Source organism: Vulpes vulpes, chromosome 15, assembly GCF_048418805.1.
Source record: "Vulpes vulpes isolate BD-2025 chromosome 15, VulVul3, whole genome shotgun sequence".
Lineage (NCBI taxonomy): Eukaryota > Metazoa > Chordata > Mammalia > Carnivora > Canidae > Vulpes > Vulpes vulpes.
In genome coordinates this window covers 89,336,615-89,356,569 of record NC_132794.1, presented here as the reverse complement: position 1 = coordinate 89,356,569, position 19,955 = coordinate 89,336,615, and the positions used below count along the sequence as shown (strand labels likewise).

Below are 19,955 nucleotides of genomic sequence, written 5' to 3'. Positions count from 1 at the left end.
TCAGGCACAAGTTGATTGAGCTTGTCCCCAAGTTGGCAATGGCTTCATGGAGCAAACATCTGTGGCCTGGTGGACCTCAAGAAAATAGACTTAGAGCTGACAGTTTTTGAGTTAATAGTGTAGAACAATTGTAGCTCCGTGTGTGTGTGTGTGTGTGTGTGTGTGTGTGTGTGTGTGTGTAAGATGCATTTCTGCAAAATTCTATTATTCTATTCCAACAGGGAACATGAGTTTTACATTATGGTTGTTTGCCTTTCTGTACATGATTTTCCCTTCAGTTTTTCTCTTGCTGAAGCTGCAGTGCTGGTCTACTCTGATGTTTCTTCAGTGCAGCTGGAGGCATGTCTTTTGGCAAGGTTCTGTGTTTATTATAATCTCTGTGATGTGCAAAAGTAAATTTCTTCTTTAACTTTCTCTTTAAATACTTAGAATTATGAATGTGGTTTTAATTAAGGATTTCAAATAGAAACATTTCCTTTTTCTTAGGACAGTTTTAAGTTAGAATATTTTAGAGGTTTGAGAAATACCAGATCCCCAATTCACAAAGTACAGGAAAAAAAAAACCCAATCATCAGTTGCTTTAAGCTGCTATGGTGTCGCTAAGGTTATAGGGCATGAATTTGGGTCATAGTCACAATGAAGTAACTCTTTTTTGCCCCTATAAATGTCTACAACCTACTGGCAGATTTGGAAAATCTTCCCCTACATAATATGGTGAGTGTTTTTCTTTTATATAAAGTCAAGCCTGTTAGGCTTATGTCTTACTCCAGGCCTGGCTTTTCAGATCAGACACTGACTTTTCTTCTTACAGGCTATGACCTTGACAAGTCAAATTAGGCTTTGTGAACCTCAGAAGCTTCATATGTATAACTTACATGTTCTGCTCTTACTAGGTACAAAATGAATATTCAAAATTAAATGACTCTATATGCTGTGCTTCCTTTTGATCATTAAATATCTATCTATCTATCTATCTATCTATCTATCTATCATCTATCTATCTATCTATCTATCTATCATCTATCATCTATCTATATATCTATAAATGTGCTTGTAATTCTATGGAAATAAGTCTGTGGAGCTAATATAGGACCTGAGTAAAAACTGTTGCCTCTAGGAGTTGGCTAGAGGTAAGAGGAAGACTTATCTTTTCACTATATATCCTTTTGTACCTTTGAATTTTTTTCCATGTTCAAGTATCACTTTTTATTTTATTTTATTTTTTTTTTAATTTTTTATTTATTTATGATAGTCACAGAGAGAGAGAGAGGCAGAGACACAGGTGGAGGGAGAAGCAGGCTCCATGCACCGGGAGCCTGATGTGGGATTCAATCCCGGGTCTCCAGGATCGCGCCCTGGGCCAAAGGCAGGCGCCAAACCGCTGCGCCACCCAGGGATCCCTCAAGTATCACTTTTTAAAAACAGCAAAGCAAAATAAGTATGAATACAAGACCCTACTTTGTGAATAGTGAGAAGTATTTTCTGTTCTTAGAGTTTGCCTTTTCAGATATTCTTAAGATTGCCTTGCCAGTCCTAAGTGGTCAATCCTATTTACTGTCATTAGAAAGTCTACCATGCCAGGAAAGGATTTGCACCCTACTGTTATTACTACTTTCATTATTCCATAGTGTTTCTCCTTTATTCAAGAATAGCTCCTAGGACTCACTAGTTCCTGCCCAGAAATACAGCTTTGTTTGCTTCCAGATTTGGGCCTCCACCCTTCTCTCCTCGCAGTCTCATGGCCTCAGCACAGGCTGTGAGCAGCTGCTCAGGAAGAACACAGAAAGAATGATGAAGTCATAGAATTGCTAGTGTTTTCAGGAGGTCTATTCTTGCGGGAAGCTGTCAGCTCTATTTTTATGGGTATGGATTCCACAGCTTCCCTGGGTAGATATGGTCCAGTTGAGTCCTTCTCTCTTATGTTGTCAGTGTAACATTTCTTTCAATGACTTCGATGAAGATAAAGTGTATATACGCCATGAAGGTGATAAAATCAGGATCCAAAAATATCAGAATACAGCAAGATAGTCTTAAATATGCATATAGCCAAATTATTTATCACTTAATAGGAAGAGATGTTTGAGCATCAGTCTGTATGAAAGAGAAGCAGGATTTTAGGTGAAAGTGATGGGCTACCAAAAATGTTAATGCTTAGGCTGGCTTAAAATAAGAAAACTACCTAGAATGAGAACTATCATAATCTCTTCTATCAGATCAAGTGCTTTCTACATCAGCACCTTATTTTTGAGGGATACAGTAACAAATTACATTTATAGCAGAGTAGCAAAAATGGAGAAGAACCTGAATCATTGTGATAATATTTAATTATAACTAGCATTTGTTTACCAGTTTCTATGTATCAAACATTCTGTTAAGAGCTTCTATTAGTTTTTGCTGCATAACTGTAGTAGATTAAATTGTTTCATGAATATTCATCCCTCTCTCAAATCCATTAGAAGAATAAATCTTCTTCCCCTCCTCTTGACTTTGGACTTGAGCACATGATTTTCTTTGACCAATGGTCAGCTAATTTATGTGACAGGTAAAAGCCCAGGTTTTTTGCATGTGTTTTCTTAGTTTGGTTTGCCCTGTTACATTCCTGCTTGTAACCATGAAATGAACATGCCTTGTGTAGGTGCTGGAGTAAGGAGGATAGGATTTATTTGGAGCAGATTCATATCCAATCTGCAGCTTTTGGAGCAAATCTTAGCCAATACCAGTATAGATCAGCTGAACTCCAACCTATAAAAAATAAGTTAGAAATAAATGCTTATTGTTATATGCTATTGAGTTTTGATGTGGTTTGTTATACAGCATCATTGTGGAAATAGGTGATCAGTATTGTAACAGACAACCTCAAGATCTTAGTAGCTTACACCAAAAAGCTTTCTCCCCGTTCCTCAAGTGTCTGTGAATAAGTTGTGGTTCTGCCAGACTTGGCTGAGATAGGTGAGTCTTGGCTTCTGGCTGCAGATTGGGTTCAAGTACGCTATGTGTGTTTTCTTCTTTTCCTTAGACCAGTGATTTCCTGGGAGCATATTCTTCATATGGAAGATGATCATAGCACAAGAAAGCAAGCAAACTATGCAAGCATGTTTTAAATTCTGATGATATATCACTTCTGCTAACATTACGTTAGCTAAAGCAAATCATTTGGCTAATAAACCCATTATCACTGGGACAAGGAAATATGCTCCACCACAGTGGTGGTCGCTCCATACATAGAAAAGAGCATGAATATATACTTCTAAGACAGGGAGAGAGAGTGTAAAATTTGGAGACAGTGATCATCCAATATACTCTACTGCTTAACGCATAATTTATTTTAATCTTTATGACAATACTGTGGAATCAATACCATTCCTATTTATCTTTCATAGATGGGGAAGCTGATATACAAAGATGGCATTTAGTATCCAAATATCACACAGTTGTGGTTATGGGATTTGAACCTTTGGAGTGTGATACCAAAGAATGTGTTCTTTACCACTATGATTCACCTCCTCCCAAACATGTCATATAAGCATCATCTAAAAAATTAGAGCTGCTTTGCTTGGAGAGGAGAAGCCATGTGTTCACCATCTTCCTAACTCTGAAGGGTTATCATATGGAAAAGAGAGATAAGATACATTTTATGTGTTGTCAAAATGTAGTATCCTTGGTAGGGATAGTGGATAGAGAGATCAAAAGGTTATAAATTTTGGCACAATTAAGTCCTTTTTATCAGTCAAAAGTTCTCAAAGATGGAATGTATCCAAGTGAATATCGAGCAGGCATGGATGTTATACAGAAGATTTCAGTATCATATGGAGAATCAGGTTAGCTTGAGAGATGATTGAAACTTTAGGGATGCTTTCAGCCAAAAAATTTTATAATCCTATAAAATATAAATTGTTCTAAAAATAGATACTCATTCTCAGTTAAAAACTTAATAGTGATAATAAAGCAGAGATTTCTGATATTTAAAATGGCTAGACATTTTTTAGAGATAGCTAATGATTAAGAATTTTGTGTCATGTTCTGGGTCAGCTATGCCCCATTCTATAATATTCCAGATGTGGGCAACAAATAATTTAGACGTGGGTTATTTATGACTATGAGATGTAAAGATAATTCATTAAACTCCAATTCATCAAAGTCACTAATTTACCTCCTCCCACTCTGGAGCTCAGTTTCCTCCTATATTATATAAAATAGGTGGTGTTCGGCTAGATACTCTCTAAAGACTTTCAACTTGTCTCTGATAGTTTGTGATTCTATATATTAAGTATGAAGAACTCAGGGATTATTATTAGCTTATTTTATTTTTAATTTGTCTATTAAAAAAAAGTAATTTGGTGCATCCAAAATTTACCCTGTTGTTCTTTTTAAAAAAGAATAACCCTATTTATACCCAGGCAGCTAGAAGAATACCAAGTGTGCAAAATAAAGTGTGGTTGTCTGTCTTTCTAGGTAATACACAACAATCTATCTTTTCTCCATTTATCCTCTTTTCTGCTCATTTGTCCATTGGATTTTGTGATATATTTTTTTATTCTAAAATTGATAATTAAAATTTAAAACTCATAATAAAGATAGCATTTAAAGGTTCCACCACCTAATTCAACTTTAAAAGAATATTTTTAACCCTAAAATATGCTAAGATGTGTCTGATAGCAGGTTACAAATTCTCATGGAATTCTTGTCTAGCAGAATGTTGTGTGATGTGGTGAACTATAGTTTGTTGACAAAGTTGCATGCTAATGTCCTCCTGGGTTGGTACCATATGACCTTTCCACTATTGCAGTCTCTTACATGTCCAGATAACAAAGGCTGTCAGCTGGAAGTCAGAGGATGTCAAAGACAAAAAAAAAAAAAAAAAAAAAAAAAGCTTTGTGGCAACAGAAGCACCACCTTACACTTTATATGTTTCAAGAGAGGGGTCAAGGGACCAGCCAATGTAATGACATTTGAACCTTCAGTTTCTAACTGAATATGTTGGTTAAAGTAGGAATATTAATTTTGTTGGGTAGATGTATCTTGCTATGGTAAGTGGCATGGTCTATCCCAAAAATGTTCTTGTTACAACAAATTATGAGAGGGATAGCTTCCTGAAGTCCTTATATATTTAAAATTATACAATTATTGATATAAGTCCCCCATAGAAATAAATGTGAAGCCTTGTAACCATTACAGTAAATTTTGGACTTTAATGATGCTTTTTGATCTCCTAATCTTACCTCAACATATTGGAAGTAACCTAGGATAAACTGCACTTTCTTAAATTAGCAGCGTGACATACTGTGGTAGTTCTCAAGCATTTTTCATGGCATTTTATCAGATCTAATTTTCTTGATTATAGTGTTAAACACAAAGTTCCAGTGTTGAGTATCTGACAGAATAGCATTATTGTAAATAAAAATTATCTTAAATTGCAGAGATGGCCACTGTGAAAATAACTACACAATAATTGCCAAAACCTCTTACCCAAATTTAATGCACATGAGCAGTATAGTTTTTACCTTACTGGTATCAGTGACCGGTTTGTTTGTCATTTTAAATGATACCACTATGAGGTAAATTTTATAATTCACTTGACCTGTTACCTTTGAAATTTCTTGACTTTTTTCCTCCAAATTTTGCACATAAACTGAGGCTCTATTTCAAATTTTTTTCCTTTTTAAGTAGGCTCCATGCTGGGCCTACTCGTGAACTTGTGACCCTAAGATCAAGACCTGAACTGAGAATGAGTCAGATACTTAAGCAATGGAAACATCCCTCTATTTTTATATCAAACTTTCCCCCCAGATTTTAATAATTCAAAATGCAATGACACTATACCTACATGCTGCTCATAAATCTATGTTTCTAGTAGTCAGGCTGGAATTCTTTGCTGGACATTGTTTTTAAGAGGTAGCACAGGACTTGAGGTTTCCCACCCTGTGTTTCACATCATGGGCTTCGGTTTCAGAAGGTGAGCAATTTATACTTGCAGAGAGAATAGCATAGAAATTGTATTCTTATAACAAATGGAATTCAATTGATCATCCAGCTCATACAGATGTACATACTAGTTCTTCTTGTTGAAATGGAATGGAATTCTTATGAATACTATCTTTCAAAAGAAGGTGTGAAGGCAGTGTTGTGGCATCTTTCACCTACTATAGAAAGCTAGAAGGAAGGTCACTCCTACTCTAACAACAACAAAAAAACCCAGATAATATAAAAAGTCATAAATTTTATTTGAACCTATAGTGAGCTAAGGTTGTAAGGAAGCCATCTAGTTTGAAATCTGAGTAAAGGCAGGTGTCTCCAAGAGAACACTGGGTTACATGTAACAAGGCATAGGAGGATGGGGTCATCGTTAAATGGATAAGATGAATCCAAGTGAAGTTTTTAACAAATTGTTAAGTACTGAATATGGGCTATCATAAAAGTGTGGACTATATGGGAGCTTCAGACACAAGGAGAGTTCAGACCCACTTGCCAGCTCTTCTCCATAGGCCTCTACTGGGTTCTCACAAGAAAGACTGGGAGTGTAACAAAAAAGAGACTGCAGGAGGGGATTTCCTGCCACTGCAGGAAAGGTAAAAATTCCCACTTGGACCCTTTTTCCATAAGTAACAGAAGCCATAAGTCCTGAGAGAAGGGCACCAACAGGCATAGGATAATTGTAGCTGGCAGATGAAAATAGGAAAAATATTTCCATTCCCAGAAACTATTATAGGCCCAGACCAACTAGGGAAAAGGAGGATCACTGAGAACCCTGTCTCTAAGATCCAGGAACACAGGGCTTGCCTAAGAATGAAGACAACAGAGAATCCTACTCCCAGCCTCCTATCATCAGGGTTGCTGCACTGAGTAAATAGAAATAACAATCTAATGATGGGGTGGAGTGGGGTGGAGTAAGGGAAAGTTGACTTCAGAGATTTAACAGAAACTCTCTCTAAGGTGTAAGAGCACAAGGAAAGCTTAAAGCTATGGATGGAGCAAGAACATTAAGAAAAATTCTCCAGCAGATCAGTACCATCCTAAACACAAGGTAGAGCTGGAATCATTTGAAAGTCACCACCACAGCAAAACCCTGATTCAACTCAGTTCCTTATTAGATTGATTCACACACCTCCACCCCATCCAATAACTTAGTAAAGAAAGGTATGCCAATTTCCAAGCATGCATACTGTGTATTTTGTCTCCACAATTCTATACACATTGGAATTCAGTAAAGTATTATGAGACACACATACAAGGGCCAAATAACTCTGTCAAAAAACAAATGAGTTAACAGACCCAGATTCAGAGATTACCCAGATAGTTGAATCATGAGGCAGGGAATTTAAAGTAACTATAATTAGTATGTTTAAGTCTTGATTGGAAATGGTAGGCAGTTTATTAAACATGTAGGGAATTTTAACAGAGATAGAAACTAAAGAGTTAAATGGAAATATTAGAAATTTTTAAAAACCATGGTAACAGAGATGAAGAATGCCTTTAATGGATTCCTCACAAAGGAATAAAGGGATTAGTGAACCTGAAGATATATCATTAGCAATTACTCAAACTGAAACATAAAAGAAAAAATTAAATGGAAATAAAGCAGAGCAAAGGCACATGGATGGCTCAGCTGGTTAAATGTCTGACTCTTGATTTCACTCAGGTCATGATCTCAGGGTCATAGGATCAAGCCCCATGTTGGGCTCCACTCTGAGTGTGGAGCCTCCTTGGGATTCTCTCTCTCTCTCCCTCCTTCTCTTCAAATGCCCCTCCTTCTCCATCATGCACACACACTTTTTAATAAATAAATAAATAAATAAATAAATAAATAAATAAATAGCACAGCAGGAAGATGACAGCATAGCAGAGTAGGAGGACACTAAGCTTACCTCATCCCAGCCACATCAATGTAAATAGCCCAGAAAGTGACCCGAGGGATGGCAGAAAAAGCTCTCTACAGCTAAATGTAGAGAAAAGACCACATTGAAGAAGGTAGAAAGGGTAGAGACAGGGTTGAGAGCTAAATGGACCTGTGGTACTTTTCATAAGAAGAAGACTGCTGTGGCCATGGAGAGAGGAGAGAAATAAATGTTTATACCAGGGAGCCCTCATGGGGTAAATTAATTCCCATAACATTTGGCTTTGAAAACCAGAGAGGCCCTTTCTCAAGTTCTTACAATCAGTGGGACTTAAAGCCTGAAACTTTAAAAACCAGCAGGATCGTGGGAGAGCTGGGAGCCTGAGAGGAAACTGAATCCCCACCCTTAAACTGTTGCACAGCAAACAGTCCTATGGAGATACAGCATAGAAAGCAATTTGAAAAATGCTAGAAGTATACAGGAAGGGGATTTGTTTACTAATCTCAAAGCATGTGCTGGAGGGACAGGGATCATTGGGAGACTTCTCCAGGAAATGCAGGTGGTCACTATTTCCCTCTCCCACACCAAAGCCTAAACACACAGACACGTGAGGGAATCAGCATTATGCCAACACTTGATACTGAACTTGCTAATAGCACACTTCACCCACATATTCTCCTGTGGACAATTCCCCCATCCAGTCAGGCATCACCTCCAAGTCTCTTCCTGCAGCAGACCCATGAAAATCTTGCTAATAGTACAACATATTTATGCAGATCCACCACCTTCAAATGAGCAGCAATAAGTTCTCTCCCAATGGCACTGCAAAATCTGCCCCTCTGTTCTCCTACAGTTCCGTGCTGCTGCATCTTTGGTAAACACCTCATCTGACTTGACTTAAGCTCAAGAGAGCTCTAGAGTGACCCACTAAAAAGAGAGGGACCAAATCCTGCCCACAAAATGCAAAGAGCATTGCAGATGACTGAACTGAAGGCAAAAGTGGCTCAGCCATAACAGAGCACATGCAGCACACACAGAAGACTCCACTAGAAGCACCAGGTTCTAGGGGACACTGCACTGCAGGGCATTACATGACCTCTACTTAATAAGGCCAATACTTTCAAGAGCAGGAGATGTAGCTAACTTTCCTGACACATGGATAGAGATGCAGAGAGTTAGACAAAATGAGGAGACAGAGGAATATGTCCCAAATTAAAAAAAAGAAAGACAAAATCACAGTAAGAGACCTAAACGAAATGGGGATAATAATATGCTGGATAGAGAATTTAAAGTAAATGTCGTAATGATACTCCCTGGACTTTTCTCAAGAGAGGGGGACCTCAGTGAGACCCTTAACAAAGAAATGGAAAACATAAAAAAGAACAAATCAGAGATGAAGAACTCAATAAAAAGATTAAAAATACATTAGGTGGAATAAGTAGTAGACCAGAGGAAACAGAAAATGGATCAGGGACCTGGAGGACAAAGGAAATGGAAAGTAATCAAGGTAAACAGGAGAGAGAAAAATAAAAAATGAAAATAGACTTAGGAAAAAAAAATAGACTTAGGAAAGTGAGCAACACAATCAAGCGTAATAAGTTTCACATTATAGGGATCCCAGAAGGAGGAGAGAGAAGGAAGCAGAAGATTCATCTTAATAAATAATAGCTGAAAACTTCCCAAATCTGGAGAAGGAAACAAATCCAGTTCTGGGAGACATAGCCCCCAACAATGGCAACCCAAAGAGGTCCACACTAAGACACATGGTCATTAAAATGGCAAAAAGTAGCGGTAAAGAGAATTTTTAAAGCACCAAGAGAAAACAGTTACATACGAGGGAAACCCCATGAGGCTATCAGATGATTTTTCAGCAGAAACTTTCTAGACCAGAGGAGAATGGCATGCATGATACATTCAAAGTGCTGAAAGGAAGAACCCTCCACCAAGAATACTCTATCCAGCAATGCTATCATTCAGAACAGAAGGAAAAATGAAAAGTTTCCTAGACAAACAAAAGTTTAAGGAATTCATGACCACTAAACCAGCCTTACAAAAAATATTAAAGGGGAATCTGAGTGGAAAGAAAAGACTATAAGTAGGAGTAAGAAAAGTAGAAAACACAAAAGCAGTAAAAATAAGTATATCTATAAAAATCACCCAACTGACTCATAAAATAAAAGGATGTAAAGTATGACACCGTATACCTAAACATGGGTGGAGAGGAGTATAAAGTGGGTTCAAACTTAAACAATCATTAACTTAATATATACTGCTATATGCATAATATTTTATATACAAACCTAATGGTAATCACAAATCAAAGCTCAGTAATAGATATGCAAAAAATAAACAGAAAGGATTCCAAGTATATCACTAATGAAAGCCAACTTACCATGGGAGAAGAGAGCAAGGGAAGAATGGAACAGAGCAGGACTACAACAACCATAAAATAAGAAACAAAGTAGCAATAAATATATACCTATCAGTAATTACTTTGAATGTAAATGGACTAAATACTCCAATTTAAAAAATACTCCAATTAAAAGACATAGGATGATGGCAGGGATAAATAAATAAGACCCATCTGTGTGTTGCCTACAAGAGACTCACTTAAGACCCAAAGACACATGCAGATTGAAAGTGAGGGGATGTTGTATGGAAGTATTGAATTACTATATTGTACACCTGAAACTAATATTATACTATATGTTAACTAACTCGAATTTAAATAAAAACTAAACAAAGAAAAAAAAAGAAAAGAAAGGGATGGAGACACATTTATCATGCAAATAGAAGTGAAAGGCACATGGGTAGCAATACTTAATATCAGACAAAACAGACTTTAAAACGATTGTCACAGTACACTATATAATCATTAAGGGAACAATCCAACAGGAAGATAAAACAATTGTAATTATTTATGCACCCAACATGGGAACACCCAATACATAAAACAGTTAATAACAAACACAAAGAAAGTAATCTACAATAATAGTAGAGTACTTTAACACCTCATTACATCAGTGGATAGATCATACAAACAAATTCAACAAGGAAACAGTAGCTTTGAACGATGTATGGCCCAGATGGACTTTGTTAGGTTTTTTGGTAACTAAATGGAAATGAGACCGCCAAGGCAAGCGAGGGTCCAAGAACAGATTTTATTGCAGGCACCCTCGGGCGAGGTTCCACGACTCACGGAGGGAAAGAGTGAGTCGGGGAAGTCGCACCAAGACAAGGTGGCAGGGGGTTTACATAACGTTGTAAGGCAGAACGGTTTCCTATTGGTTGGCTCATATGCAAAGGAAGGATTGCAATCCAACCAGTCAGAGTGACCCTCACTATGCAAAGGAAGGATTGCAATTCGGTCAGTCAAAGGTGACTTCCTCCTCTGGGGTTTGAAGGGCATTGGGTCCAGTTGGGGAAGTCCAAAGGAGAGGTCTAAGGGTCTGTGTCAAGCTGTCAGCAGGTCATTGGTCCATTGAGGTCCCAGGTGGAGGTGGTGACAGGAACCTCAGCCATTTGGGGTATCCGCCATCTTGAGGAGTTTCTCTTCCCGCCTGGCCCCAACAGACTTAACAAATATATTCAGAACATTACATCTAATGTTGTGTGGGATATACATTTTTCTCAGGGGCTTATGGAACATTCTCTAGAATAGGTCACATATTAGGCCACAAAACAAGTCAACAAATTTCAGAAGTGTTCTGTAGTTTTCAGGGTATAGATCCTTTACCTCTTTGGTTAGGTTTATTCCTAGGTATCTTATGCTTTTGGGTGCAATGTAAATGGGATTGACTCCTTAATTTCTCTTTCTTCAGTTTCATAGCACCTGCTTTCTTTACTAGTTGGTTTTGCTCATTTGCTTTCTTTTTTTTAATAATAAATTTATTTTTATTGGTGTTCAATTTGCCAACATACAGAATAACCCCAGTGTTCATCCTGTCAAGTGCCCCCCTCAGTGCCCGCCACCCAGTCACCCCCACCCCCTGCCCTCCTCCCCTTCCACCACCCCTAGTTCATTTCCCAGAGTTAAGAGTCTTCCATGTTCTGTCTCCCTTTCTGATATTTCCTACCCATTTCTTCTCCCTTCCCCTCTATTCCCTTTCACTATTATTTATATTCCCCAAGTGAATGAGACCATATAATGTTTGTCCTTCTCCAGTTGACTTATTTCACTCAGCATAATACCCTCCAGTTTCATCCACGTCGAAGCAAATGGTGGGTATTTGTCATTTCTAATGGCTGAGTAATACTCCATTGTATACACATTTGCTTTCTTAATCTTATTTCCTAGGCACACTGTATATTGGACAAGAAATAAGGTAATGTAGGTGTTATTAGCTGTGAGTTCTTACAGTCACAGAGTTTTTCACTTTGCAAAGCTTACTTCTCCTACATTGCTTCATTCAAGTTTCTCAGAACTCCTTTGAAATGAATATTACAGACGTTATTTTTCCCAGTAGGTAGATGAGAAAACACAAGTTCATCTGAGTTTATTAGAATTCAGCTAGTTAGTAATAGACCTGTGCCTCAAATTCAGTTTTTCTACTTTCAAATCTAATGTTCTTTTATTTTCCAGCTATATTCTATGAAAAGAAATGAGATTCCCTGATTTTTGTTTTACTATACAGTAATGTCCTGTTATTATGTGACCCACTTATAAGAATCTAATAGTGTCATTAGGTCTGACATTTTCTTGGCATCAAATCTCACATATATAAATTAAAAAACACCAGCAAAATTACATAAATCTTACATATCACTTAGGTCATAGTCTCCAAAACTGTGCATTGGGATAGTAGCCCTATGAAGTTCTCCACAGAAAGGGGTTCTTTGACCAACTAAACTTGAGACTGGCTGTAAATTATGTTCTTATTTCAGAAATTTTCAGGGCTTAAAGACTCTGAGAAGCCCTGTAGCAAGAAATTAACATTTTCTTTGTTATGTTTCTTTCAACTCCTTTTGACTAACACAATACCTTTAACATTCTGCAAAACCAGTAACCTGAGGAATACATTTTGGGAACCAGTGAACTAAGGCAAAACATTCTGAGATACAAAGGAATGTATGTAATAACCATGTGGTCCTATATCCACTGATCCACTGATGTGGTACTTGGTTAATGGCCCTCAAAGATATCCACTTCCTAGTCCCCAGAACCTGATTGTTAATTTATATGACAAAAGGGAGTTTGCAGATGTGACTAAAGTATCTTGAGATGGGCAGAGTAACCCAGATTATTCAGGTAGGTCCTAAATTGTAATCACAGGTGTCCTTAAAAAGAGAGGCAGAGGGAGATTTAACACAGAAGAGAAAATAGGGTATGTGACCATGGAAGCATGAGGTTGGACTGCAAGGAAGGGGTCATGAACCAAGGAGGGCAGGCAACCTCCAGAAGCTAGAAGAGGCAAGGGGACAGATTTTCCTCAGAGCCTCCAGGAGGAGCCAATTCTGCAAGCATCTTGACTGTGGCCCAGTAAAACTGACCTCCAGAACTATAGAAGAATACATTTGTATTGTTTTAAGCCCCTAAATTTGTGATAATTTGTTTTAGCAAAATTAGGAAACTAATATGGATCACTTGGAAAAGCAGGATATTAGAGAGGTAGTACTAGTCTTAGCCTAGAGGAGGACAGGCAGGAAAATATTGACCAAGCTTTGGGTCCAGATGTAATGCTTTAAATTGGGTTCTGGATATACCTCACCCCAATTCCACTTTATATCACCCCTTTATAGATTCTCTCATAAAAATGCCTGCCTTTTAGACTAGTGATCTTTCCCCCACATTGGATGATAAATGGAAAGCATTTTGCACAATTATCAATATTAACATAAGCAAAATAAGTAATTTTATAAGGATACTTATAGATTCATCTGAGACCTTAGTCACCCTATTACAAGGAATCCTTAAATCCATATGGCCATTGAATATTGTCTATGTATTAAATAAAGGATGTTCTCATATAAATGTGAGAATTAAGTTTTGAATATATGCATTCCTATGAACACACTGAATTCTGAGAGGCTTTTTATTATTATACATTTTCTCAAAGAACAGAACTAAAGGCTACTTGGGTTTATATCTTAGCTTGGCCTCTTGCTAGTTGCTTGACTTTGGCCAAGTTCTTTAACTTTTCCACACTGAGATAACTCATCAGTAAAATGAATAGATCAATATTACCTCATCGCCTTATTGACAGATTAAGTGTGTGTGTGTGTGTGTGTGTGTGTGTGTGTATACACTTGGTACAAAATATTGATCATGGAGCCTAGTTTATAGCTAGTCCTTAAACATGTCAGCTATTATTAATCACATAATTAATTCTTTTTTTAAAACAAGATTTTATTTATTTATTCATGAGAGACACAGAGAGAAGGAGAGGCAGAGACGCAGGCAGAGGGAGAAGCAGGCTCCATGCAGGGAGCCAGACGAGGGACTTGATCTGGGGGCTCCAGGATCAGGCCCTGAGCTGAAAGCCGTGCTAAACCGCTGAACCACCCAGGCTGCCCAATCACATAGTTAATTTTTTTTAAAAAGATTTTATTTATTTATTCATGAAAGCAGGGGGAGAGAGAGAGACTGAGAGGCAGAGACACAGGCAGAGGGAGAAGCAGGCTCTATGCAAGGAGCTCCATCCTAGGTCTCCAGGATCACGCCCTGGGAGCCCGATGTGGGATTCGATCCCGGGTCTCCAGGATCGTGCCCTGGGCCAAAGGCAGGTGCCAAACCGCTGGGCCACCCAGGGATCCCACACATAGTTAATTTTTAATAAACATCCACTGGTACCCATAGCTCTGTTGATATTCAACTTATAGTACTGGTTTCCTATTATGAAAACTCTTAAAAACCATAGACCTTTGCAGTGACCCAGTGGCTGTTTACCAAGAATTGGTCTGCAGTATCACTTTAGCTGCTTAGAAAGAACAAATTTCTCTTCTATGTAATTATTTTTATAAAACTTTGACCTTTTGCTTTTTAACAAAATATTAATTACAGTATGGCATAAATAACAAATATAATGAATAGTGTATTCCATATTTATTCCTCCTGTGCTTTTCAAATTAAAATTCCAGTTGGTTAAACTTTAGTATATAAAATTCAGTTTATAGAATTCCAATTTAAACATGGTGAAGTCTTCCAGATCCTTTACCCTTCATATATATATATATATTTTTTTTTTAATTTAAATTCAATTTGCCTTTACCCTTCTGAAATATATCCTAGAAATGACTCCTTTTTTGGGCCCCTTTTCTAGAAGAGAGGCCAGTTAAAAAAAAATAAGAGTAAGCAAATAAAAACTTTCTTGTTAATGACAATGTATTAAGTAAAATCGAATTTTTTAGGAAAAAGAATCTCATTCTAAAGGATCAGTGGAAAAAATAAATAAATAAATAAAGGATCAGTGGTCCTCAATATCAATAGATTTATAGAAAAAAAAATTTATTGGATGCCACACTTTTTGTCAGATTTAAGTCTATTTCCTACTTAAACATTACTTAACTGTTTTGTTTCTCACATTTCCTTTAACTGCTTTTATTAGAAAAACACATAGAAAACAAATGACTGCTACTTAACAAATGTCTATTAATGTTTTCAAACTAAGCAAGCCTTCCTAAGATAAATACTAAACTACATTACCACTCCTATTAGCAAATGGTTTATCCATTTCTTAAATTACTTATGTATTCTCCTTACCCAGATTCAGTTCTTATTCACATTTTTCTTTTTAAAAACAGATTTACTGAGATATGATTGATATAAAATAAACAGTATATACCTAAAGTATTTGATTTGATGACTTTTGACATATATGTACTATATATTATATATACACACACCCAAAAAACTATCACCACAATCAAGATAGTGAACATATTTAGCACGCCCAAAATGTGTCTTATGTCCCTTCATATCCCATTTGTTTGAATGGGCCATTCATTTTCTACTGCTTGGCCACTGCATTTTTGTCAAAAATCTGTTTTTCATATATGTCTAGGTTTATTTCTTCACTCCATTCTGTTCCATTTATGTTTTGTCTTTATGCCAATGCCGCTGTCCTGGTTACTACTGTCCTTGTTACTGTAGCTTTAAAATAATCCTTGAAATCAAATGGTGTTAGCCCTCCAACTTTGTTCTTCTCTTTCAGAGATGTTTGGCTAGTTTAGTTCCTTTGCATTTCCATATGAATTTTAGAATCAGCTTATATCTTTCTGCAAAGAAAAGATTGTTAGGATTTTGGCTGGGATTCTGTTGAGCATATAAATTGATTTGTGGAATAGTCACAGCTTAACAATATTGAACATCCCGATTCAATAACTATCTCTCTATTTATTAAGGTCTTCCTTAATTTCTCAGGGCAATATATTATAGTTCCAGTGCACAGATTGTTTGTATATTTTTGTCAGAGTTATCCTGTTGTGGACTGAATTCATATGTTGAAGCCCTAACCCCAATGTGACTGTACATAGAGGGCATTTAAGGTAATAATTTAGGTTAAATGAGGTCGTAAAAATACCCTAATCCACTGGGAAGAAATAACAGGAATGTGCACATACAGAGGAAATGCTATGTGAGAACATAGTGAGAAGGTGGCTGTCTGCAAGGCAGGAAAAGAGGTATCACCAGAAACCGACTCTGCTGCTGCCTTTACCTTAGACTTCCAGCTTTCAGAACTATGAGAAAATAAATGTCTGTTGTTTAAGCCACCCAATCTGTGGCATTTTGTTATGGCAGCCTGAGCATACCCATACATATCCCTAAATATTTCATATTTTGGTAATATTTTAAATGTTACTTAAAAATTTTTAATTTCCAGTTGTTCATTGTCAGCATGTTTAGAAATAACATAGTTTTTAAATATTGATTATGTATCCCATAAATCTGCTAAAGTCACTTGTTCTAGCAGGTTTTTTTTTTAATATCCTATTGAATTTTTTACACAGGTATATTATCTGTGAATAAAGACAGTTTTACTTATTCATTTCCAACCTAGATGCCTCTTATTTCTTTTTATTTGCTTAATCAACTGGTTAGAATCTCCAGTACTATGTTACATAGAAGTTATAAAAGCAGATATCCTAGTCTTGTTTCCGTTTATTTTTTTTTAAAGATTTTATTCATTCATGAGAGAGAGAGAGAGAGAGAGAGAGAGAGAGAGAGGAACACAGGCAGAGGGAGAAGCAGGCTCCATGCAAGGAGCCCGATGTGGGACTCGATCCCAGGACTCCAAGATCACGCCCTGGGCCAAAGGCAGGCGCCAAACCACTGAGCCACCCAGGGATCCCCTCTTGTTTTGGTTTAAAAGAAAAATATTCATTCCTTCATCATAAGTATATTGCCAGCTAGGTTTCTTATTAATGCTCTTTATCAAGTTGAGAAAGTTTCTATTCCTAGTTTGTTGAGAGTTTTTAACTGGAGTAGATGTCAAATGCTTGTTCTGTGTCTATTGAGATAGTATCATTTTTCTTTTTTAGTTTGTTAATGCAGTAAATTTTATCAATTCATCTTCAAATGTTAAACTAGCTCGGTATTCCTGGGCTAAACTCTCCTGGTTCATGATGTATTATCCATTAATTCACAATGATTTTGAATCAAATTTATTTTTTTTTGTTTTTGTTTTTTGTTTGTGTTTTTCTTCTTTTTTGAGTCAAATTTAATTCAAAAACTAATTTGCTAAAAATATGTTTGGAATTTTTGAATCATGTTCATGAGAAATATCATAAGGTCTGTATTTTTCTTATATTGTCTTTGTTTTGATATCAGGATAATTCAGGCAGGCCTCACAGGAAGAGTTGGGAAGTACTCTCTCCTTTTCTATTTTCTTGGATAGTTTGTCACAATTTCTTCCTTAAATGTGGGTAGAATTTGCTAATGAAGCCATCTGGATCTGGAATTTTCTAGGTAGAAAGGGTTTATTTTAGCTACAATTTTAATTTCTTTAACAGATATATAGCTATTTAGGTACTCTGAACGAGATGCCTTGATCTCTCCAGACTTTTCTCTTCATTTCCTCAAATAGAAAAGTCTATCAGGTTCCCTCTCACTTTTTCCTCTTTGTGCCCTTGTGTAGGATCTATTATTTGTAGAACTTGTAGTGACATTACCTATTTCTTAATACTAGCAATTAATGTCTTCTCTCTTTTCCTCTAATTTATCTGACTTGAGGTTTATCACTTTTATTGATATTCTCAAAATTAATTACTTTGATTTTTTTGTTTTATTAACTCTACTTTGATCTTTATTATTATCTTCTAGTTATTTTTCTTTAATTTTCTCTGATTTCTCTTGTTTCTTAAGGTAGCAGATGAGATCTAATCTAGGCATTTAATGCTATACATTTTCTCCTAAGCACTTCTTTTGTGTCGTTCCATAAGTTCTCATGTTCTGTTTTTATTTTCATTCAGTTGAAAATACTTTGTAATTTTTCTGTCTCTGCATACAGACTTTATTTATGTATGTATTTATTTATTTTTAAAGATTCTATTCATTTATTCATGAGGGACAGAGAGAGAAAGAGAGAGAGGCAGAGACACAGGCAGAGGGAGAAGCAGGCTCCACTCAGGGAGCCAAATGTGGGACTTGACCCAGGGACTCCAGGATCACACCCTGGGCGGAAGGTAGGTGCCAAACCTTTGAGCCACCCAGGGATCTCCCAGACTTCTTTTTTTTTTTTTCCCAGACTTCTTTTTTAAATATTTTATTTATTTATTCATGAGATACAGAGAGAGAGAGAGAGAGAGAGAGAGGGGCAGAGACACAGGCAGAGAGAGAAGGAGGCTCCACGCAGAGAGCCCAACGTGGGACTCTATCCCTGGTCTCCAGGATCACACCCAGGGGTGAAGGTGGCGCTAAACCGCTGAGACATCCGCGCTCCCCAGACTGTATTTTTTAAAGCAATTTAAGGTTCATAGCAAAATTAAGTTAAGTGGAAAATACAAAGTTCCCATATACTCCCAGCTCCCACACAGGCACAGCTTGCTTCACCATCAAAGTCCCATTTGTTATAATAGATCAATCAACATTGACACATCATTCTGAAACCAAACTCAGTAGTGTACATTAGACTTCACTCTTGATGTTGTAGTTCTATGGGTTGTGACAACTATATAGTAACATGGTCTGCTATTATAGTCTATAGAATAACATGGTCTGCTATATGTCCTATAGAATTATTTCACTGCCCTAAAAATCTGCTGTGCTCACCCATTCATCCTTCCCTGATCTTTTTATTGTCTCCATATTTCTACCTTTTCCAGAATGTCAATATTTGGAATAATACAGTACATATACTCTTTTTGGCTGGCTTAGTAATATGTATATAAGGTTTGCCTATGCCCTAGTGGTTTCATAGCTCATTTCTTTTTAGCACTGAATAATATTCCATTGTCTAAATGTACCACAGTTTATATATTTACCTATTGAAAGATATCTTGATTGTATCCAAATTTGAGCAATCATGAAAAAAACTGATATAAGCATCCATGTGCAGGTTTTTGTGTGAAAGTAAGCTTTAAGTTCATTTGGGTAAATACCAAGGAGTGAAATTGCTGGATTGTATGTTATTAAAATTTTTAATATTTGATTCCAAATGTTTATGATTTTTCTAAGGGTCTTTCTATTATTTATTTATTTATTTATTTATTTATTTATTTATTTAAAATCAATTAGCCAACATATACTACATTGTTAGTTTCAGGTACAGTGTTCAATAATTTATCAATTGTATATAACACCCAGTGCTCATCATATCACATGTTTTCCTTAATGCCCATCACCCAATTATCCATTGCAACCCCTCCAGCAACTCTCAGCTTTTTCCCAGAGTTAAGAGTCTATTGTGGTTTGTCTCTCTCTCTGATTTCTTCCCATTCAGTTTGCCCTCCCTTCCCCTATGATCTCCTGCATGGTTTCTTATATTCCACATATGAGTGAAACCATATGATAATTGTCTTTCCCCAAATAACTTATTTCTTTTTTAATTTAATTTAATTTATTTATTTTTTAAATTATTTTTTATTGGAGTTCAATTTGCGAACATATAGCCTATCACCCAGTGCTCATCCCATCAAGTCCCTCCCTCAGTGCCCATCACCCAGTCACCCCAACCCCCCACCCACCTT

General features: G+C 36.7%; 1 protein-coding gene across 4 annotated transcripts in view; it reads left to right on the top strand.

Moving 5' to 3' along the window:
• Positions 1–19,955, top strand: part of HPSE2 (heparanase 2 (inactive)) — a 635,705-nt gene that overhangs the window by 264,709 nt on the left and 351,041 nt on the right. The gene's annotated exons all lie outside the window — the stretch shown is intronic.